This window comes from Triturus cristatus, chromosome 5_1 (assembly GCF_964204655.1).
Source record: "Triturus cristatus chromosome 5_1, aTriCri1.1, whole genome shotgun sequence".
NCBI classification, from domain to species: Eukaryota; Metazoa; Chordata; class Amphibia; order Caudata; family Salamandridae; genus Triturus; species Triturus cristatus.
In genome coordinates, this window is record NC_140587.1 from 608,291,395 (window position 1) to 608,315,548 (window position 24,154).

A 24,154-nucleotide genomic window follows, 5' to 3' on the forward strand; every position below is an offset into this window, starting at 1 on the left:
AGAATATTAATTACATATTAAAAAACCTACACATAGTATATCATATAAAATAATAAATACATTTATGGAAAATAAATCTTTTAAACTAGAAGATATTTACAAACAAAAAAATTAAGTAATACATAAATGTATTTATTTTCTTACCTACCCTATAACATCACAACAATAACAAAACACTTCAACATTTGTAATAATTTCTTTCCTGAAAATTATCATAATTAATAATCAATTAAAAAATATCAGTAATTAAAATAAACTAGTAAACATTAATTGACTACACACACTTTAACACTATGATACCCACAACACACACCTACATTAAACTCTAAAATATTAAAACACAATTAAAACCTATATATAAATTAAAAACTATTACTATTAACAGCAAATAATAAAGTAATTAAAATGTATTTAATACCCACCCTTTACCCCATTAAAAGTAAAAACAAGACAAAAAATAAACAATTAAACCACAATAAATATAAAATAATTAACATTAATTAACAACTATATATTAATTAATTAAATACAAATTACTTCCCACCCTTTTCTCCTATAAACACCAAAACACACACCTAAAATTAATTACACAATTACCATAATTAATTTCTGATTAATTAATGAAAATTAATTAACATCCAATTATTAATTCAGCAAATAAAAATAAATTACTTCCCACCCTTAAAACCTATCAACACCAAAACACACACCTAAAACTAATTACACAATTATCATAATTAATTAATGAAAATTCATTAACATCAAATTATTAATTCATCAATTAAAAATAAATTACTTCCCACCTTTAAAACCTATAAACACCACAACACACACCTAAAATTAATTACACAATTACCATAATTAATTACCAATTAATTAATTAAAAATAATTAACCGGGGGAGGAGCCTAGCGCGCAACCAAGATGGCCACGTAGGCACAGGGCTCCCGAGGGCCTCCACGACCTCTCATGTCTATCCTGAATATATCCTGATTCTATTGACGGGCTTCTAAAGGCGAACATATGCGGAGGTGATACCCGTTGTCCAAATTCAAATCGGACTTCAGGAACCGGGATAACATCGATTTCAAGTCTGCGGCCTACTCCTGACCTTGCCTCGGATTCGAGTTGGCATGGTGCCCGGGTAGAAAGTGAACAACAACGGCCTGCAGGACCCGGGCCGGGGCGCACCCCCTACTTTCACTTTCGGTTTCGGGTCTCCACGCTGAAACTGACGGAGGGACCCCGGATTGTCAGCATGCATTGCTAGTGGGAAGATCAGGTATCCTGCCTGAATCTTGGACCCTAGTCTGGACCGCCTTTCGTGATCGCCAAGGCTCCCTAGATCGGCTCTCCGAGGATCACTAATCGTGTTGGTGGACGGTGGCCTTGGCGACCATCAGACAATGGTGGCTAGATTGGACGGCGACAAGCAAATATCCAAGACGACTAGGCGGGGGGCTCATACCCAAGCTAATAACATGGACCGCTATACCCAGCCAAAAGGATCTCCTAGTGGCCTGCATAAGTCACCGGAGAGATCCAAGGATGGCCCGGGACCGTCTACGGAGTTAACATTGCAGGACGTCATGGGCGCCATCGATGAGATGAAAGCAGCAGTCGGCCAGCAATTCGACACCTTGGCCCATAAATTGGACACGGTTTTGATCGACGTTAAACTTCTCAGAGCGGACCTTTCACAAACGAATGAGAAGGTCAAATCCTTGGGTCTGACAACGTCGAGTCTGGCAACGGACGTGTCTGACCTGCAAACCGAGGTTCGTAATCTGCGGACGTCCAATGATTTGTCTGTCCGTCGGCTGGAGGATTATGAAAGTAGGGCTCGGCGGAATAATGTGCGCATAATCGGGGTACCGGAGAAATCGGAGGCCCCTGCTGCTGACCTCTTCGTGGAAGACCTCGTGATCAACCATCTCGCACCCAAGGGGTTGAGTAAATTCTTTGCGGTCGAGCGGGCCCATAGAGTTCCGGGTGGTAAGCCGAAACCGGGCGCTCCCCCACGGCCACTCATTGCCAGAATTTTTCATTTCAGGGACAGAGACGCGATCCTGCAGGCCTCAAGGGTGAGTGGGCCGACGAAATTTGAGAACACTAATATAAGCTTCTACCCGGACTTTACGCAATCGGTCCAAAAGCAGCGACAGGGGTTCATGGGTGTTAAACGGCGACTGAGAGACATGGACCTGAAATATGCGATGCTCTTTCCGGCCAGGTTGCGAGTTGAGTTTGAGGATCGGACATATTTCTTCGATCGGCCGGAGGAGGTAGGAGATTGGCTTGATACACTGCCCCAGCGAAGAAGTCGAGAGGGACCAACTGAGGAGAACGGAGTAGGCCTGGCTGGACAGGAATAGACTTTGGTTCCCGGTGACTGACCATTGCGATGACACTTCCATATTTTGGTTTGATGTTTTTACTCAGTGCCTTATCCTAAATGCCCGGGGTTGTGGGGTGCTCAGTGAGGCTCTTCCTCCTCTTGGGTTTCCCCTTTTTGTAGTTAATGCTAGGGCGACAGGCACACTGCAAGTTGGGGGGGCTACACGGGCTCACGCAGGGGTGCAGGGAGGGGGGAGTTGTAACGGGAATGTTTGAGGGGAGGGGGGGAGTCGGGGACTGTTTGAATGTTCTACAAGGCAACGTAACGCTACACGATTGGTGGTCGGGTTCGTGGACTCTGGGGGGGGAGTTGTGCGCGGGGTTGGGATGGGGGGTAGGGGACTGAGAGTACTTTCGTGGAATGTGAATGGCTTGGGGGATAGGATTAAACGTGGAGTAGTGCTGCAGTTTTTGAAACGGCTGTCGCCAGACATTGTCTTTCTGCAGGAAACGCATCTCATTGGGAATTCTTGCCATGCTATGAATAGGTGGGGGTACCGTCTTGTTGCTCATTCTGGTTTCACTTCTGGCTCGTGGGGGTGGGCATCTTGATCAGAGCCTCTCTCCCGTTGGAGGTAGACGACGTGATTCATGATCCTAGAGGGCGATATGCTGCACTTGTGGGCCGATGGGAGGGCAGAACCGTGTCGCTTGTTTCTGTGTATGTACCACCAGGGTTGCAGGCCGTAACTTTCGCTGATTTGGGGTGAATGGTCTTGGGGCTCCCGGGGGGGGTTCTGGTGATGGGGGACGATTTTAATTCTGTTGTATCCGGTAGGGCGGATCGTCACCCTCCCAGGGACCTCCCGGGGGCACAGGCCTGGCTTAGTGGGTTTATAGATACCCTCGGGCTGATAGATTGCTGGAGACTGATGCACCCGGGGCAGGCGCAATATACTTTCCACTCAGGGGCTCATGGCAGTTTATCGAGACTGGACTATGTCCTTATGCCGGCGGCCCAAGCTGTGATGATTAGGGAAGTAAGACATCTGGCCCGGGGTATTTCTGATCATTCCCCCCTGCTGCTGCGCATTGAGGTCGTCCCCGGGGCTGAGGGGAGGGTAGCACCGATTAATCCCTGGTACCTGCGTAATCCTAAAATCCGGGCGGACCTGGTCAAGTCCCTTGAGCGCTATTTCAATGAAAATGTGGGGTCTGTGTCATCTGCTGTCTCGTTGTGGGAAGCCTTCAAAACAGTGATTCGTGGGCAGGCACTTTCTCTAATCTCCCACTCCAAGAAAAGCAAGACTGAAGAGGTGGTTCGCCTTGAAAACGAAATAGCCAAGTTGGAAGGGGACCTTGAGTTGGGTGTTACGAATGATAAGTTGCATGTTCTCAGTCTCAAGCAGCTTGACTATAAAGCGTTGGTTACTGATGCTGCCAAGGTGATGAGTAGGGAGCAACAAGGGCGCTTATACGATGTGGGGGACAAGGCTGGAAAATTGATTGCATGGTTGGACAAGAAGGAGAGAGCGAGTCGAGTGGTGCCAGTTATTGAGAGAACGGATGGCGTGCGTGTGACTGACCCTGTGGAAATTGTTGAATGTTTCGCGACTTATTTCCATGAGGTGTATTCTCCAGTCTCGGATGGCCTTGAGGATGGCTCTCATTTGTTGCTGAGAGACATTGCGTTGCCGTCTTTGTCAGAGGCGGACAGCGTACTGATGGATGCGACGTTGTCGGCTGATGAGATTGCTTTGGCTATTCGCTCGGTCGCTTCTGGCAAGGCCATGGGTCCCAACGGCCTTCCCATTGAACTGTATAAGCTGCGCCCGGACAAGATGGTGCCTTATCTCCGCGACATGTTCCTTGAGGCACGTGACGTGGGCTCCCTCCCCTATGATCAGCGTCTCACTACAATAGTCGTGATTCACAAGGAGGGCAAGCCACGGGATCGGTGTATTTCTTACAGGCCCATCTCATTGCTAAATGCTGAGCCTAAAATTCTGGCTAAGGTTTTGGCTAATCGCCTGGTTAGGGTCGTTGGCGACTTGATCCATCCGGACCAGTCCGGTTTCATACCCCACCGTAATACGGCTCTGAACCTGAGACGTCTTTACGGAGTGCTCGCCAGAGCGGCGCACATACGTGAACCGGCCGTTTTGGCGTCCTTGGATGCCACAATGGCGTTTGATACCCTAGAATGGCCGTATCTTTGGGCGGCACTCGCGAAATTCGGTTTTGGCCCCAGGTTTATCGGTTGGGTGAAATTGTTGTATGAGGAACCGTTGGCTCAGGTAGTGGTGAATGGCAGAGCGTCGGCGCCCTTCGAGTTGGGAAGAGGCACGCGGCAGGGTTGTCCGTTGTCGCCCCTCCTCTTCGCACTCGCATTGGAGCCTCTGGCTGCCTGGTTACGTTGGGAGCCCTCGTTGCGCGGCATTAGGTGGACGCCTGAATTTGAGGACCGCATCTCTCTTTATGCGGACGACATTCTCCTGTACCTCACATCTCCTCGGCAGTCCTTGATTGTACTAGTCGATGTTCTGACCTCATTTGGTCGTAACTCCGGTTTGGTCATCAACTGGGCCAAGTCGTGTGTCTATGTTCTCTCTGGGGATGCTCCTCTCCTCCCGCGTGGCTGCCCTATCCAGATTTCGCAGTTAGGGTTTAAGTACCTGGGGGTATTCATATCCTTGGACCCTGTGGCCCGTTATGAGCGGAACTTACTCCCCCCACTCCAACGACTGAGGGCCGACGTCTCGAGGTGGTGACGGCTCCCGCTTTCGCCGCTCGGACGCGCCTGTTTAAAATGATGTCGCTACCACGATTCCTATATGCACTGCAAAATACACTCGATGTCATACCGGCCCGCTACTTCCGTGAGGTGGAGAGCTTGCAGAGGCAGTTGTTTTGGGACGGGCGATCGCGAATCGCTCTTGCAAAATTGACACTCCCTTGGTATGATGGGGGTATTGCACTCCCCGATATCAAACGATACTATTGGGCGTCCCAATTGGCGGCGGTGAACCACGGGATGTATGGACCGGCCCTGAACCCGGCGTTCGAGATGGATAAAATGCTTTTGCCTGGGGGGGATTATAACAGAGCACTCTATTCGAAGTCACCTGGTGTGCAGTTGACAGGCCCAACCAAGATAGCTGTACGTGTGTGGCATGCTGCTAATGCCGCAATGGGTTGGAAGGACCGCCTGACTCGAGCGACCCCACTGTATGCTTCAGAAGGGCTGGGATGTTTGTGGAGAACTAAAGGATGTGAGAAATGGGATATGATTGGCATCTGTAAGGTGAGTGATCTCTGGGTGAAAGGGGAGTTTAAAACGTTTGAAATGCTGAAAGCGGAATATAAGCTGAGCGATAGGGAGTACTTCCGGTATGCTCAGGTCCGTCATGCGTTGCGCTCGGTTTTCCCTGATGCTACTGCTATCCCGGAAAATTCCCCACTGGAGGACAGGGTGCTCGATGGCTACATGCCTGACAGCCCAATCTCCTTGATCTATAAAAAACTCATCAACGACCGGGCAGACCTGTTGACCCACGTGAGGGAGATCTGGGTGGCTGATGGTTTGGAATTAGATGATGAGGACTGGGTCTCGGCAATAGCCTCCCCGAGGGAGGTGGCAATTCCGGCCCGCCTTCGGTTCGTACAACTAAAGATACTCCTTAGAGTGTATGTCACTGGTCCCCGCCTTATGTGCATGGGTCTCTCCGTGGATGGGATGTGTAGGCGTGGCTGTGGTTCTCTGGGTACTTTCCTTCATGTTATATGGGAATGCCCTGAGGTGGCTCGCTTTTGGCGTCGGGTGCATGCCGTAATGGAAGAGGTCACCCATGTCGCTCTGCTGCCAGAAGCTAGGAGATGCCTGCTGAATGTGTGGGAGCCCAACGATTATAATGTGGCGCAGACGCGGTGGGCGACTTTGGGTAATATGGTGGCTAAACGAAACATCGCACAGTTGTGGGGTTCCCAGAGGTCCCCCACGGTCTTGGTGTGGAAGGAGAATATGGATTGGTGCATGTTTAGGGAAAAGACGGTGTATGTCGCGAGAGGCAAGCCTAGGAAATGGACTGGGGTGTGTGGTCCGTGGAATTCTTATCGCGGAGACATCTGTGCCCCCCCCTGACTATTGTATCGGATGTTTCTTTGTCCCCCTAGCTGACCATTCCTCACCCGTTAGGTTATGCGTAGGTTACAGTTTGATTTTTCCTCTGTTCCCAGGCCCCCCTCCCTTTTCGGCCGCAGGTCATTGATTTCCTACCCCGGGGAGCGCGTCCCAATATTCACACTGTTTATTTCCTTGTTTGTGTGTAATGTTTATTAGTTTTAAGTCGAAAATTGGAACCATATCTCATATTGTCACCTAACTACTGTTTTTGCCTTCACTGGGAGTACTGATGGACTGACGAGATCCTCGGATTGCTCAATCTGTATAACGGTGGAATGATATATCTCCTGCTAATAAGTGGCCGGCCCAAGGGGTTGTAGGCCCATGTCTGTAACTCTTTGAAGTCAAATAAAGGTTTCTTTAAAAAAAAAAAAAAAATTAACCATTTATTTATTAATTAATAATAAATTACTTTACACATTTAACACTATAACATCTCAATCAAGCAAATATTAATAAATAAAAAATAATCAATAAATGTAATATAAATAAACTACTTCCCACCCTATTCCCCTATAAACCCACAACCCACTACAGAACTAAAAATGCTAAATTCAAATAAAAAAATAAAAATTAATAACTACTAAAAATGTAACACATATATAAAAAATACAAACAATTCTTATACAAAAAAATATATCACATACATATAAAATATTTACTAAAATACATAACATTAATAAACAAACAATATTTTTAACAACTATATTTTTGCAAACGATCTTAAACACTTTGATATTTTTAAAATCGATATTACTTACCTTAAGTCGATATTCTTGACCACGATATTCTTGCTGTCGATATTTCTGAACCACGATACTTACAACTCGATATTTGTGCAGCTCAATATTTTTTATTCGATATTCTGTCTCTGCCCTGCTGGCTACACCACAGGAATTCAGTGAAATTATCCAGGAGGTGAGAGAGTTTTCAGAAAATTGTTAGTAGATTTAGGGCCTCAAAGTTTGGTGGATGTATCACTCCGTCACAAAAGTGTGCCTTATTACGAGTGCCATAGGATATAAAGCACTTGTACTAAGGGTGCAGGAAAGCCATCATGTTTGTGATGGAGTAACCCTTGAGCCCCCTTGTAAATCAGGCCCTTTGTCTCTCTCTTTCTCTTTCTCTCTCTCTCTCTCTCTCTCTCTCTCTCTCTCTCTCTCTCTCTCCCTCCACAGAACTCCCTCCCTCCCCAAAACCATTACAGCTTTTATGACACAACACTCACAGACCACTGTCAAGCATTTTAGGGGTATATTTACAAGTACTGCAACTAACTAGCATTAGCCTTAGTTAGCAGCTGTTTTCTTAACGCGGTCTATCACCAAAAACTATCGCCCTGTTAGTGATGTATTTACAATACATCGCTACATGGAGATAGTAACAGGAAGACCCGGTGAAAACTGCAGCTCACTCTAGTGTCAAGGCAATAAACGTTTTGTCGTTAGCAAGAGAAAAGTGACGAAAGACCATTTAGCAGCAAAAAAACTCACGTTATTCAGCCCAACGTGACTTTTTTTGCCTCTAGAGGTAAAAATAGCCTATAAGTCCACCTCCAATGAAAAATAGGAAATAAAACCAATGGAATGCAGAATGGAGCAGCTAGGGCCAAGTGCAACACATATCAATAACGCCCTCAAATCCCCGAACAGCCAGGATGACCAGCCAGAGTCCCAGGGGAAGAGGAGTTGCAGATTCAGGGCTACAGCTATGAAACGAGACGCATCGCTGGGAAAAACCAGTGATGCATCCCTTTTCATAGCGCACTCCTTGCAATACCATGGCAGCCAAAACCTTGAAAACGGGGACAGTCCCTGTGGCCCGGAGGTCTCGCTGGGCCTGTGTCTGTGACCAAGAGTGGGAGGTAGAGGTGCTGTGGAGTTGCTGGGCCATGGTGGTAGACATTGAGGCCTCAGTGATCCCCCTTACCTGGTGGTGAAGTCTGGCAGGTTGCATGGAGACATGTTGCTGACCTGTGTGAGAAGACCACCTGGTGCCCCTTGGAGCTGGGAATGGTAGAAGTGCTCCTGCGCACCAACGTAGGGAGGTCTGCATCGCGTACCAGGCACCACAACTACACCAGGGTACACGGAGGAGATTACCAATGGTGGGCCACGCCTCACTGCCTCACAGGCCTTAGGATGTAGCGCTTGCCGTAAGCTGTAGAGGGTGAGGCACCTGAGCTGCGCCAAACTTGTGTGGTGGGAACACTGCAACTTCACGCCTAAGGGGGCCCTGTTGCATCACCTGCATCTGAAGGTTCCCCAGCGGACTTGGTGGTGACAGCTGTACCCAGGCTTGTGAAAAAGGCTCCAGCTTGCTGAGTCACAGATTTGAGAGAGTGCAGTGCATTGAGCCCCGGTGTCAATGTCCAGGTGAGGAGAAGTTAGGACACGCAGTGGAGGAGGACCGGGGGCAAGTCAGGCCCAGGCCTAGCATCTGTGGGTGAAGCACACCTTGCCTTGAGCAATCCCTGCGCTGCGGTTGACCTACATCACCGAAGACACTGCACAAGACTGGTGGGGGACTCCACTAACTGGCTCAAGTTGCTGCGATCAGCCATTGGTGGCTGTGGGTGCCAGGGGAACGGGGCCGGTTCTGGCCCAGGCTCTTGGGTATGCAGCTTGATACGCCGTTACTCGCTTGGGAAATGGGGAACACGGAATCTGGTTGCCACTGTTAGATCGGAAAAGGCAACCAGCTGGTGCTGCCTTTCCTTGCCCCCTGTTAGTTTCCTTTGGGGTCTATGAGGACTAACTCTTAGGGACTTCCTCTTTCTACAGCACTGTGCCATCTTGTTGCTTCTGCTGCTGTCCCCATCTGCTGCTGGTTCCTCTGACCCGAAGGTCAGGTTTACAAGTCCTTTCTCCACCTGCAGGCCTCTGCCTGCACATCATCCCAGGTGGTCCAGTGGTAGAGTGCCACTGCTCTACAGCTTGACTGCCCTCCTGTCCCTATTTTCTGCTATTCCTGTTCACCTTTCTGCTCTGCACCTTTGTCTTTTTTTTTTAAATCCTTGCTTTGTTTGGCTTTGACTTTCCTGTGCTTTTTATGCAGTTCCTTTTTCCCGACCCTCTCCCTTGTTGCCACTGCAATCACCTTCGTCCCTGCACCTCCAGTGTCCTTTTTAGCATTTCCCACCTCCCGGATGTCCGCCCCCCCTGCAGCACCGCATAATGGCAGATGCTGGGTAGCCATGGGCAGTGGGCGTGCCACTGGTGTGCCAAAGGCGAGCCCGTCTGCATCCGTCCACCCCTGTACCATGCCTAGCACCAGGGGCTCTGCCTCTCGAACACTCCACCGCTATGACGCCAGCACCCTCCTTGCCATTAATCCTGGATGCCACGCCGCCTAGCCATCTAGCATCATCAAAGAATACCCTAGCACCCTGCACCTGCCGAAACTGCAAATGCACCTCCTGCCACATCAGCCGATGAACAGCACACCTGGCAAGCTCAACTGCATCCTCCTCAACGCGCAGTCCCTCCACAAATATGCCACATAAATCTGGGACCTCCATGATGCCACCTCTTCACACATCGCTTTCTTCATGGAAACCTGGACCAAACCTCTGCTCCGGACCAGAAATTGCCATCACCATCCCCGATAGCTACAAAATCACCCGCAAAGACCACCTCAACTGTCCAGGACGAGGCATTGCCATTGTCTTCAAAAGCACAATCTGACTGGCCACACACTCTAATGACCCAAAAACGAACATGGAACACCTCCACTTCCAGAACGGACCAACCCCAACACCACCCTCTGTGGCATGCTCATCCACAGGCCCCCTGGCAATGAACTTCCATTCATCAATGCCATTGTAGACCTCCTTACACCCCAGGCTCTGCCATCCTCCGACTTCGTCCTACTCAGAGACCTCAAGTTCCACCTGGACAACCCCAGTGACCAGAACACCACCCCCTCCTGGGTAACCTCACCAACATTGGACTCAAGCAGCTAGGCACCGCCCACTAACCCACTTAGCCGGAGACACGCTCGAGCTCCTCTTCTCCGCAAGCGGGAACTTCCACTATAGCCACAATACAGAACTCTCTTGGACCGACCATCATCGTATACATCATGCCTTCACCATGCCCACTGTACACCACCGCCATCATCGCCCCCCCCCCATCGCAGCTGGATCCAGGCCATCAAAGAACTTTTCATCAACTACCTCAGCACCACCACTCTGCCAACACTAACAGAAACCAACACCGGAGCGTGCAACCTCTACTGACAACCTGGCATCCCTCAAGAAAAGACCAAGCTAACAGCATTCCACGAAGGCCAACTGATTCACTCCCACCCTCCACTAGTCCTGACGCACCTGCAGATGTCACAAGAAGAGATGGAGCCACAGTACCCCTGAAATTCACACAACCTTTTAAATCTGCCATCAACGCACACCACACAGAGGAAAAGGAAATACCCTGAATTGATAGGTTTTGTACAGGTAGGTGTCCCTTCCTGCACAACATCAATCAACTCCGCAACACTATGGCAGCCATTGTGCTTCAATGTAGGGTAAAAATACAGGAGGGCTCATTCATGAGCCCCTTCTGACAGTTTAAAGCCGCCAGAGCATCATTTTCTTGACGTACTTGGAGTGTTAATTTTGCACCACTTTGCGCCGTATTTACAAAGTGATGCATCTATGCATATGCGTGATCTTGTGAAGCCATGTGCCACATTATACCTGCATCAGGTATGATGTATGCAGGGTGGGCGTTCCCACGCAACAAAGCCTCATAGGAGTGGAGCAGTGAAATCTATCAGATTTCTCTGCAACAGTTCTAGGACGCCACTGTGTCAGAGCCTTACGCCTGCCTTATAGAAGCGCTGTCCAGCACCAAAACCTCTGAAATGAGGCCCCAGTGTTTGCACCAATTGAAAGAGGAGCTATTTTTGGGTCTTAAAAAACTGCTTCTAATTGGATTCAGTAGCAGTTTTGAGGGGTTATCGCCTGACGAAAATGTCATTGTAAATATCGCACAGTGGGGTTAGCGGCAGTTTTTGCATGATGAAGCCCACCTAGCATCTATTTTCATTAAGTCCACAGTAGTGGCGATCTTGAAAATTAACGTTTACGCTTGAAAATTGCTGCTAACTGCAGTTAGTGGCAATTTGCAAAAAAGGCGATAAAAAAAAGCTGCTGTAATGTCAAATAATTGACGCTACATTTGCGTTAAGTTCTTGTAAATATGCCTGTAGAAATGGGATTTCTGGTTGGCTAGGGCTTGCGCCAAAGCCAGGCAGAGACCACCGCTCTAGTCAGGGCAAGGAAGTTACACGCCAAAGATAACCGCTGCTCACCCCCTTGGTAGCTTGGCACGAGCAGTCAGGCTTATCCCGGAGGCAATGTGTAAAGCTGGCCCTGGCAAAATTTACAGGGGACTATTTACACAAGACAGGGCCACATGGACCACTGTCAGAATTAGCACCAATGACCAATTGGAAATGTAGACATGTAGAACAAATAATAAATGTAGCGCACAACCAGTAACCACTGGTAAAAGGTAAGTACACCCTACACAATCTTAGGCCTATCCTGCAAGGAACCATGAACACACTAGCATAACCTATACTAGGAAAACAGTCTCCTACGCATGGACACAGTTAGGGATAAAAAATAAGCATACAGGCAATACACATGGCGCAAAAGTACGCATGTAAAAAATAACCATGTACCCTAGGTGAGGGCACAACGCAAGAAAACTGTCCCCAGGCCAACTTGGCCTCTCAGGGGCTCAAAACGCCCTTTGTCCAAATGTCAGGGCTGGGCTGCGCAAGCAGCCAAGGAAAAATGCGCAAGGACTTTGAGGGCCTAAACGATGCAGCTGCCCACTACTTGCTGGGCAGCTGTGAGAGTTCACAATGAGGCAGGGGCCCTCAATGGCCCATAGAAGCAATGTGTAAAACATTGGAGCCACACAGGGCTCTGAAACAATTATGGCCCCAGCACTGTGTTGGAGCGCGCTGGCTCTAGAAATCTGTTTGACCCCCCCCCACGTTGGAGCCTCTCTGAGCTCTAGAACAAATATGCACCCAAGAACGCTGGCACAGGTAGGTGGGGGCTCCACTTGGGGGCTCTGTGAACAAAAATCACTCCCCAACGGTGGAGCGTCTCACCCTCCTGCGAGTCCGCTCACCAGCTGTGCCCCCAAAGAAGTAGGTACTGGTAGGAGGAGGACGGGCCCCGGGACTGTGTCCCAACACACCCCCCAACCCCTTCTCAAGTGTGTCGCACTCACCGGGACTCCTTCCACGGTGCTCTCCTCGAACACGGGGGCTCCGCCTGCACTTTAGCCCTTCTCTGCTCCTCCGCTGCACAAAGGGGCTCTCCTTCCTCTCGGGAGCCCCGGGGGGAGACACCGGCCTCTTCCTCTCCTGCAGTTCTCCTCCCGGACCCAGGAGTGGAGGGGGCGGGAATGGAGCCCGCGAGGCTCCCGGACGGCTTCCTGCTTCCGTCATGAGGCCCCGCCCCCAGTCAGGCAGCTTCCGGGCCGCGGCGGTGAGTTTGTGTCTGTCTTCCTTTCCTCCGGGCACAATACGGGGTAGGCTCCCATTATTGGCACAACACAGGGTAGGTTCCCGTCATTAGCACACTGTCCCTGTTGGGGTGGGCACCCGTTAGGCGATAAAAATGCGGAGTGGGCACCCGCTATTGTATAATGACCGCACGGCGGCACAGATGCGGGGTGGGCTCCCGCTATGAATTAAAGGCAAATCCTTACGGCGGCCATAACGCGGGGTGGGCACCCGCTGCTGGATATCGACCAGACAGCAGCCCCGCGCTGCAAATAAAGAACAGGAGCACTTCTCCACGTGCCAGGGCAGAATCCCCAGCCCTCTTTAGTTTTAGGGAAAGCGCGCTTCAGGGCAAAGCTCCAAGCCCAGGAAAAAGTCCCTCAGAAGGCAGGGGGCAAGGGCTGGGCCCAGGGGCCCAGGGGCCAGCTCACAGGGCCCTCCAGGCAGGGAGGCAGTCCCCAGTGGCGGTCCTCCCGGCGCCCAGCAGCAACAGCAGGCCCCCCTCAAATTAGGAACAAGAGAGAACATTTTACAGGGGGTCACAGCCCCTTTTTATACACAGGTTTCCTTTGTCTCAAGGTGCAGGGAAGGGGCGAACCAGATGCAACTGGTTCTTGAGCACTTTGTTTTGCTCAGCCCCTCTCCCTATTCACAGAACAGGCCAGGGTCATCAGTCGCACCACAGGGGCGGAGCCAGCATTGTGTGGGGAAAGCCCAGCCCTATTCAGGTCCCAGGTGTACTCCTCCCACTCATCCATGCAGATCTCTCCACTCACCACTGGGGCAGACCCATCCTGACTCCTGGAGCCAGGCACACCAGCCAATCACACGCTAGACAGTCACTTCACTTTTATGCCAGCGTCTAGAAGTGGCACTTCTATACTAGACACAGTAACGCCGCACACATCATCGTGCAGAATTCACTCTCACGAGTTCGCACATACCAAACTCGACCCTGCACTCCCCACGCACCAGGAACTACCATGGACACACACATTCCCCATGCATTCCCATGGGAGGGCAGGTCAGTCTCACTAAAGACATACACAGAGCACATGCACTCTCCACTGGGACACGGTGTAAAAGCGCCTAGAGGCCTAAAACCACTCACACAACATAGGGAAAAAGCTAGGATAATTGCAAAAAGTTTTGGGGGTGAACCTGCCAGAAGGGCCAAGTCCAACAATGGCCCTTAGTGTTTTAGTTCCCCTCTTTTCTACAATGATCCAGTTACTTTTAATGAACATGCATACTTACCAATCTTAATTTCTCACCCACTCAGTACTATGTTTTCTCTATTGTAGTGAACCCTTAGCTCCGCATCACTCAACGTCAGATCTCTATACAGATCCTGCCAAGGCCACTGTCCTCTCACTGAGTTCCTTGAGCTCACTAGGGTTCTATAGCTAAGAGACCCTTAGTGTAAATCAAGTATCCTTCTCTTTGACTTTCTGTATCTTCGGTGGCACTTCTTCTTCAAGTTTCTTTCCTGCCTGGTCAGTGGCACAGAACCAAGGATCTGTCACGTATTCTCACAGTTATGTATCACTACACTACACTGCAAGATCCCTCTGTTGACCTAGCCCAAATATCCGACTTAGCTACCCCACGAGCCCTGGAGTCACCACTGATACACAAAGCATGGATCTGTAATAACAAGGCACTTTTGGTAAAGTAATTTGCCTTTATTTGTGTTTATAGTTATACTTTTATCTACACACTGGTTCAACATGGAGGTTTAAAGGGTCATAAGGCCAATAGCAGATGCTACCGAACGGGCATGGGGGGACGGGTGGGACGGGATTGGGAATAAAAAAAATTATTTTAAAAAACACTTACCTGGAAGCGGCCGGCTCGCCGTCCTGCCGCTGCCTCCCCTCCGTTCTCTTCCTGGATTCTATGAAAGCAGGATGCACCCAGGCTCCCCTGAGCCAATCACAACACTGCAATGCAGCGTTGTGATTGGTCTGAGTACTGTGATTCGGCGCTCAGACAGGATATGGCACCCTGGGCATGTTCTTAACCCCAGCTGTAATGCAGCCCGGGTGGAGAACATGCAAAGTGCGCATGACATTTTAGCCGGCCTAAGACGGCCGGCCAAAAAGTCATGCGTACTTAAGAAGGGCCTACCACTCCCTCAGCCTCTAAACAGACCCGCCCCACCCGCCCTAATCAACTGAGACAGTAGTTTAAATAAAATTATAATAACGTTAAGTTATTATCATTTATTTTTTTTATTTGTTATTGCTCGCTGAGTGAGCAGTGGGCAGTAGGGGCTGCTCCTGAACAGGCATATGGGGCGTGGGGCATTCTCTTCCTGGCTTCTGTGGAAGCAGGAAGCACCGAAGATCCCCTGAGCCAATCTCAATGCAGCAATGTCGTGCTGTAATTAGTCTGGTTGCCGTGGTTCGGCGCTCAGACAAGGTATGGCACCCTGGGCATGTTCTCTACTCAGGATGTAATGCAGCCTGGGTGGAGAACATGCAAAGTGCGCATCACATTTTGGCAGGCCCGAGATGGCCAGCCAAAATGTCATGCGCACTTACGAAGTGCCTATCACTCCTCCAGCCTCTAAACTGGCCAGCCTCGTCACAACCGAGTCAGTAGTTTAAATAAAATGATAATAATGTTAAATTATTAGAATTTTATTTTTCTGTTTTTAATTGCTTGCTTAACAAGCAGTGCGGCGACGCTCCTCCGCCTTAGAGGAGGAACTAGTGCCGCCACTGCATAAGGTAAGTAATGAGGAATGGCACCGGAACATGCATTGTAACATAATTTTTTACCGTCAGTAAAGTGGTACTCTGTTTGTTTTAATGCATGAGCACACCATCACCCTACTCTCCCTCTCACCTCTCTGAAATCTTTGGTCTCTTGCGGCCTCTGATTATAACCTACATGCTGGTGATATGCAGAGTCAGATTAGATCCGTGCTGTGAACCTGACAACACACTTTGTGCAAACATATTCACAGCAGTTGGACATACATCAATTTCAGATCTAGCTTCGTGATTTAGAAAGTGTGGTAACGTAAATAAAGCCCTGCTTCCCTGCACCGACTGCCAGAAGCGCAATAAACAAACACACTGTAAATAAATGAACACACTGAAACAAAAAGGAAAGCTAACTGAAGGCTCGTTTTTAGAGCTGGGGTTTTGCTTTGGGTGTGCACTCTGTTTGCTTGGTGTAACTGCGGGCATTGTAACGTCACACCTGAATAATAATGGCATTGGGGCAGGTAAAGGTTAAAGGTAACTAACGGTGTCACAGTAACAAGGAAATTGTATTGTTTCCTTACGTTATATCACTAATATAGTCTATATGAATTAAAATAATTTAAGGTGAATTCAGGCGAGGGAAACGAGTTTTGCCAGAAAATCAACCGTAAAAAGAGCATCTAACAAACCCTTACCACTCTTTCATAACGGTGTTAATGCACCTCCGTGTCCTTACCTTGTACCTTCGAGCAAAGAACGTGTTGAAAGAAAAGAAGCCGCCTGTTCAGTTCTTCGTGGCCGCAGGGCTCTTATTAGGTGACATCAGCCACACCTCTCGTTCACCAGCCAATCACTGAACCAATGCTACTGAGCAATATACTTGGCGCCAGAAGGGACACGAAAGCCTACTTTTGGTCGTGTGCCATCAAATATTTCTAGACTCTCCCTGCAAACATTTACGTCTTTCGATTGATTTACTTTGAACTACTGATTAACGCACAAGATAGTCCATGTTGTAACAAAGCATCTGACACTTGAATTTCCTTTTCCTCATTTCCCTGTCCTGTAGCTCCATCTTTTTTCCAGGTCTCCTGCATGAAACAACCTCTCACTTGATGGTGTCAAATGTGACATCATGGATCAATTCACTGGTAGTGATATAAGTCGTATCAGCGATTTTGTCATTTTGATGTCATTTGTTATCTTATTTACAGGTTATTGTGTGCTATTGTGTCTATTTTTCAAACCTCATTATTTCTAATTTCCATCCATCTTGGTAATCGCAGATGAAACTTTAATAAAACCTAACAATGATATTTCACTTAATTTCCAATGGTTTTTGTTTGGCAGTGACGTGTTAAATCCATCAAACCTGGACCGGCACAGCAAGCGTCTTTGTCTAATATTCGGTGGACCAGGACATTGTTTTCAAGAGATTATGTCATGAACACAACACATATAGCGATAAGGGCTTTGGGACATCTCCAACAGCCATTGGTGGCTAATGGGTCAGTCTGCTTCACGGCTGCTTGTTTGAAGTGTCAGTCAAATTTTGGATCAGCCCGTGGAGTATCCTCCTTACTGATCTCATTGGTCAGCTAGTTCATTAGAGCTTTAGGTGTATCAATTCACCTATGGACTGCTCCAACCGTATTTCATGGGCTGAGAAGCGTCCCTTCATTCCAATGAAATCCCACAGTTACAGTCTAGGCTGACTGCAGAGCAAGTGAGCAGTGCTGTTACACCTGGGCCAGAGCTTGCTCCTCTTAAATTCATCTTTGTGACAAGCAAAATGAAATGCATAAAGTTACAGCAGTGGAAACCAATTATTATCATCATTTAGACTTGTAGAAGGGCAGGTGAGCAGCGCCAGTGGTTGCACACATGAGCAACCCCCACTCTGACAGAGGACCATTCACACTAGGGCTCAGCCTGAGTGATTTTACCTGCACCGGCCTCTATTTATGTGAGGGGTAAAATGCATTTTCTGAAGTTCCAGTTTTTATTTTAATTTTGCCAAATTAGCCTTTACATTGATTTCAATTGCTGCCAAGTTTTGCAATAAAGTCTAAATATTGTCAGCAAAAATAAAAAAATGCAGTAAAATGAATGTTGACAATATTTTGATGTCTATCTAAAATTCATGAACAGTCCTTCTTTTATGTCTATTTGTTCCCTGGTGTTATGTCCACTGCTGCGTTGAGCATTTATCTGAACATACAGTGCACCCCTTCTACCTCTGAGCATGCCCACCAGCTCCTGTTTGCTGGCTGGTGGCCATGGTGGTTCACCTTCAATCCTTGGACACCACAAATACAGCACTACCTCCAAGTGTAGACAACAATATACTCAGTCGCTTACTTCAGGAAACCAGAGGAAGTAATGTCTGGGGGGGGAGCGAGAGAGAGAGAGAGAGAGAAATGGTAAGAACTGATTGCAGAGTATAGAACCGAACCACCACCATAAGTATCCATTCACCCCTGCTTCTAATCTATAGAACCCCAATATATCATCAATACTGAACCTTCACATTGTTTCCATCCTTATCACCTCTTCAGCTGCTCTGCTCCAACATATCTTAAAGCCAATACTATTGCAGCACGTCCCTTGAGTTTAAAAAAAATGTATTTTGTTTAAATCTGTTTTATTAAAGATTAATAAAGGTTTCACAAGCAAAGAAGATATACGCATGTCATATCATTACACTTTTTCTGCTTGGACATACAATACAATAAATATACTGGACTGTTTAGCTTCTGCTCTTAGTGAACAACTGCCTATTTATTGTGGTCACCAGTAGCTCTTGAGGACTTTACAGAACATTCTTGGTAGTCACTGGTGTCCCATGCTTAACTCAGGTCTGTGCCAACACTCTGATGGCATGCATGTCCTAACACTTGTGTGTTAATCTACTAACTGGAGAGGTAAGTAATACTGTGTGGGACAAAGAAAACAAACAGGTGTCAATGTAACATGATTGAAGCAACACCCGATTGCCCACCCTTCGGGCCCGATTCACACAACTAACTTAAGACAAAATCCTAAACTTACTACCATTTACTCATTTTGGTATTCACAGAAGGCACTTACTCATTGATTGTTAGAATGGGGAACCTCTGGTTGGCACAGGTAGGTACTTGTGACAAGCAGCGGTCCCTTCTTCTATTCAGGGCGAGAGGGCTACCCCTTCAGAACAACCCCTGCTCACCCTATAGGTAGTGTGGCGCGAGCAGTCAGGGCTAAACTTCAGGGCGCTGTCGGTTAAGCATTTACAATAACACACAGTAAATCACAACGATCCCCCACAAACGGACACCAGGCGTAAGTTGTATCAAAAATACGGATGCTTTATATAAAGGATTCTTTGTTACGCAGGCATGTACAAGACCATTAATAACGGTTGCGAAATGGAAGCCACGAGATGATAATTAGGCACTGTTCTTTTCTTTGGTAACTTATTCGATCACGAGCGCTTCACAGGGCTCGGTTGAGTCGGTCCAGTCACGATGATGCGCAGTGCACCCGGGGTACAGTGATACGGGGAAATCAGAACGTTGCGGACCCCGAGTCCGATAGAGAGTTCACTGTACCTGGGAACGTGCGATGTGCTTGGACGAGTCTTCGGGGGAGATGCAGGTTCTGCACCTCGCGGGTCTCCGGATCAATAATTCAGCGGGCGGCTCTCGGTAGACAGGTGCGGCCCAGGGCCTCCGACACGGACTGTGCGGGAGGTCACTGCGGAGGGCGGCACGGTCAGACTCAGGCTGGGAGGTGAAGCGGGGCGGCCGGATACGTTACGACATACGGGCGGCCGTCCGAGGCTTGATTTCACTTCCCAATTAGAAATCCGGCGGGAGGGCGAGAGGGCACCAGGCACGCTCCAGTGGCAGGCAGGTGACAGGGAAGCGGGGCGGCCAGACTCGATGGGTCCAGAGCGACTCAGGCAGAGCGGGGCTCTCGGCGAGGGGAAGCGGCCAGGCTTCTGGGTGTCATGGCCCTAGGAGGGGTGGCAAGGTGCGCAGAGCACTCCGGCGGGAGAAAGCACACGGCTCGAGTTCTCAGACGAGCGGAGACACGGTGAACCCACTGGTCCTGGGGTTCAGCTCAGGGGGCAAGCTCTTCTTCCAAGCCCTTGGAGATAGTTGAAGAACAAAGTGCAAAAGTCTCTTTCAGTCTTTTTCCTCTCCTTCCTCAGCAAGGCACCTACTGCAGGCCAATCCCTCAGGTCAGTGAAAGTTACTCCTCCTTCAGCTTCTTCCAGGTCCTTCTAGTCGGGCAGAGTTCCTTCGTGGTTCAATCTGGATCTGATTTCTTAGGAGCCAGGCTCCTACTTTTATACAGTGATTCTTTTGTTCTTTAGCGCCAGGGGGCCTGGGCCTGGCTCAGTCCAGTTCTGGAGTACTTTGTTTTGGGTGACTCTGCTCTTTCCTTTCAGCAGCAGGGCAGAGACATCAGCCGCTCCACAGGGGGCGGAGCCGGCTTTGTGGTGGCAGGGCACATGTCTATTCAAGAGTCAGGGTGTACTCCTCCCACCCATCCTGGGGCAATCTCTCTACCCACCACCTGGCAGCCAACCTGTCTCCTGGAATCCCCCAGCCCTGCTCCTGTACTGTTGCTAGGCAGAACACACCCCCACAGCAGAGGCGGACTGAGATGGTCAGGCACGCAAAGGCTAACTTTCTAAAAGTAGCATTTGCAAACCCAGGATATTAAAATAACCTTTACTAAAAGATGTATTTTATTATCCCGAGTTCAGGCATACTAAACATGAATTTCTACCATGCTCTCTGAGTCCACTGGGGTCACAGCGTGTAGCGATCCCAGCAGCCCATTCTGGCCTATGGAGAGCAGGTAGCCTTCAATAGTGAAAAACGAAAATGGCTGTAATTCACTATTAAGACATGCCACACACATCAGGGCATGTCCTACCTCATGCCTACAATGCACCCTGCGCTTGGGCCTACCAGAGGGGTGACTAACATGTAGTTAAGGGAAGGTTTAGGGACTGGCAAGTGGGGACACTTGCTCAGTCAGCGCGACGGTACCAGACCGCGCGCAGGTTCTGCAGTGGCAGATCCTAGACACATTTTACCCCGCTGCTTCGGTGGGTGGCACAATCAGTGCTGCAAGCCCACTAGCAGCATTTGGATATACAAGCCCTTGGCACCCCTGGTGCACTCTACAAGCGACTGACAGCAAACCCAATATGCCAAACGTGGAAGTCAATTCACATAATACATTTTACCATAGGGAGCACTTGCACTGTGGCACTGGATGGCAGTGGCACAGTGCCCTGAGCAGCTAACACCAACACAAAACACATTGAGGCACAGACAAAAATGGAAGGGTGACCCACGCCAATGGTGCCAGGTCTAACACGTGTCCCCTCCAGCTGAAGAGTGGGGAGAACTACCCTACCCCAGGGAGTTCTTCATCACTAAGGCGGAAAAACCTGGACAGACCGTCAGCATTGGCGTGATCTGTGCCAGGGCGATGCTCCACCGTAAAGTCTATACCCTGTAGGGAGATGGACCACCTCAACAGTTTTGGGTTCTCACCCCTCATTTGCATCAACCATCTGAGGGGCCTGTGGTCGGTCTGAACCCGGAAGTGAGACCCAAACAAGTAGGATCTTAGCTTCTTCAGCGCCCAGACCACAGCAAATGCTTCTCGTTCTATCGCACTCCACCTTTGTTCCCGGGGAAGTAGCCTCCTGCTAATAAAGGCTACTGGTTGGTCAAAGCCCTCCTCAGTGATCTGTGAGAGAACAGCCCCTACACCATGCTCTGATGCATCCGTCTGCACCAGGAACTCTTTGGAGAAGTCAGGAGCCAAGAGCACGGGCGCCGTGCACATGGCAGTTTTCAGGGTGTCGAAGGCTTTCTGACAGGTGTCAGTCCATATCACTTTTCTGGGATGCCTCTTCGAAGTCAGCTCTGTCAAGGGGGCAACGATGCTGCCATACCCCTTCACAAACCTCCTGTAGTACCCGGTGAGTCCTAAAAAGGCCCTCACCTCCGTCTGGGTCTTTGGGGGCTCCCAAGCCAGGATGGTTTCAACTTTGGGTTGGAGGGGCGCCACCTGGCCGCTCCCCACTTGGTGTCCCAAGTACACCACTGAACCCTGCCCGATCTGACACTTGCTTGCCTTGATCGTGAGGCCTGCCTTGCGCAGCGCCATCAACACTTCCCAGAGATGTTGCAGGTGTTCTTTCCATGTGCCGCTGAACACTGCGATGTCATCCAGGTATGCAGCGCTGAACTCGGTCAGCCCAGCCAACACCTGGTTGACCAACCTTTGGAAGGTGGCAGGGGCATTCTTCATCCCAAAGGGCATCACCCGGAACTGGTAATGCCCATCTGGTGTAGAGAATGCGGACCTCTCTTTGGCCCCATCAGTCAAGAGCGATCTGCCAGTACCCAGACGTTAAATCAAACGTGCTGAGGTACCGGGCAGCCCCTAACCGATCGATGAGCTCATCAGCTCTGGGGATGGGGTGCGCGTCAGTCTTCGTGACTGAGTTGAGTCCTCGGTAGTCCACACAGAACCGGAGTTTGGGCGTGGCACCCGGCGCTGCAGCCTTTGGGACCAAAACCACTGGGCTGGCCCAAGGACTGCTGGAGGACTCAACCACCCCTAGAGCAAGCATCTTTGAGACCTCCTCTTTGATGCAGGCCCTGACCCTGTCAGTTACCCGGTAGGCTTTGTGCTTCACAGGTAAGCTGTCTCCTGTATCCACATCATGGACGCACCAATTTGTGATACCAGGAACCAGGGAGAACAGGTCAGGAAACTGTCCCCAGCAGCTGGCGGCAGTCACCCTGTTGCTCAGGGGTCAGGGTGGGTGAGAGGTTAACTCCATCCACTGACCCGTCTCGCTCTGAGGCTACCAAGAGGTCAGGAAGAGGCTCGGACTCCTCTTCCGTCCCATCATCGGTGGCCAAGAGCATGCCCACTTCGGACCTCTCCAAGTGGGGCTTCAGCCGATTGACATGTAGGACCCTTAAGGGGTTCCTAGGAGACCGCAAGTTCACCAAGTAGGTGACAGAACTCTTGCGCTCCACAATCTCAAAGGGTCCTGTCCACTTGTCCTGGAGTGCACAAGGCTCCACAGGGGCCAGGACCCACACTTTTTGACCAGGTTGAAGCTCAACCAGAGTGGCATTCTGGTCGTACCACCGCTTCATTTCCTCCTGGCTGGCTTCCAGGTTTGCCTCAGCAAGTTGCCTGAAACGCCTAGTCTGGTTCCGGAAAGCCAGCATGTAACTGTATACATTCTGGGGAGGTTTCCTGGGAGATTGCTCCCAGCCTTCCTTGACCAGACTAAGAGGTCCTCGTACTGGGTGGCCGTACAAAAGCTCAAAGGGACTGAACCCTAGAGACTTTTGTGGCACCTCGCGGTACGCAAAGAGAAGGCATGGTAAGAGGACGTCCCACTTACGCCTCATGGGTTCCTCGAGACCCATAATCATGCCCTTCAGGGTTCAGTTGAAGCGCTTAACCAACCCGTTTCCTTGGGGATGGTAAGGGGTGGTGAATTTGTAGGTCATACCACACTCTTGCCAAAGGGACTTCATATATTTCGAAATGAAGTTGGTCCCCCTGTCAGACACCACCTCTAGAGGGAATCCTACTCGTGAGAAAATTCCCATCAGTGCCCGTCCCGCCACGGGGGCCGTCACTGTCCTCAGAGGGATGGCTTCAGGGTACCGGGTGGCATGGTCCACCAAGACCAGGATAAACCTGTTGCCCATGGCTGTCTTGGGGTCCAGTGGCCCCACAATGTCAATCCCCACCCGCTGGAATGGGGTACTGACCACAGGGAAAGGTTGGAGTGGAGCTCTCAGCTTCCTTCCACTCTTGCCACTTGCCTGGCAAGCCTGGCATGTCCTGCAGTGAGTGTCAGAACTCCTGCGCATTTGGGGCCAATAAAAGTGGGTGACAAGCCTTTCAAAGGTCTTGTCCTGCCCCAAATGTCCTGCTAACGGTACGTCGTGAGCCAGCCCCAGTAGGAAGGCTCTGAACTTCTGGGGTACCACCAGCGCACGGGCTGACCCAGGTTCGGCAACCTTAGGCTCTGAGTATAGGAGGTCGTTCTCCCAGTAGATCAAGTGAGTTCCGGACTGATCACCATTGGCCTGGGCTGCAGCCTGCTGCTGCATACCCTCTAGAGAGGGGCACTCTTTCTGCTCCCTGCAGAATTCCTCCCTGGTGGGGCCTCCTTCTTGCTGCCAATGGGTCAGCTCAGGCAGGTCCCCCAGTTCGGCTATCTGTACTCCGGTAGGCTCCAGGGCATCCCCCTCAAGGTCTGCTTCCTCCTGGGCCGTGGGAACTTCAGGAGCCGGTCTCCCGTGCCTCCCTCACCCTCTCTCTAAGGCTGGTTCCTG

The 24,154-nt window shown here is 49.8% G+C and overlaps 1 protein-coding gene across 1 annotated transcript in view; it reads right to left on the reverse strand.

Annotated features, from left to right (window-relative positions):
• LOC146831270 (lectin-like) overlaps positions 1 to 16,545 on the reverse strand; it is a 511,784-nt gene extending 495,239 nt beyond the window's left edge. The window contains exon 1 of the mRNA XM_085605534.1: positions 16,504 to 16,545. The gene's annotated coding sequence lies outside the window, so the exon portion shown is untranslated. The remainder of the gene's footprint in view (positions 1 to 16,503) is intronic.
• Positions 16,546 to 24,154: the final 7,609 nt, after the last annotated feature.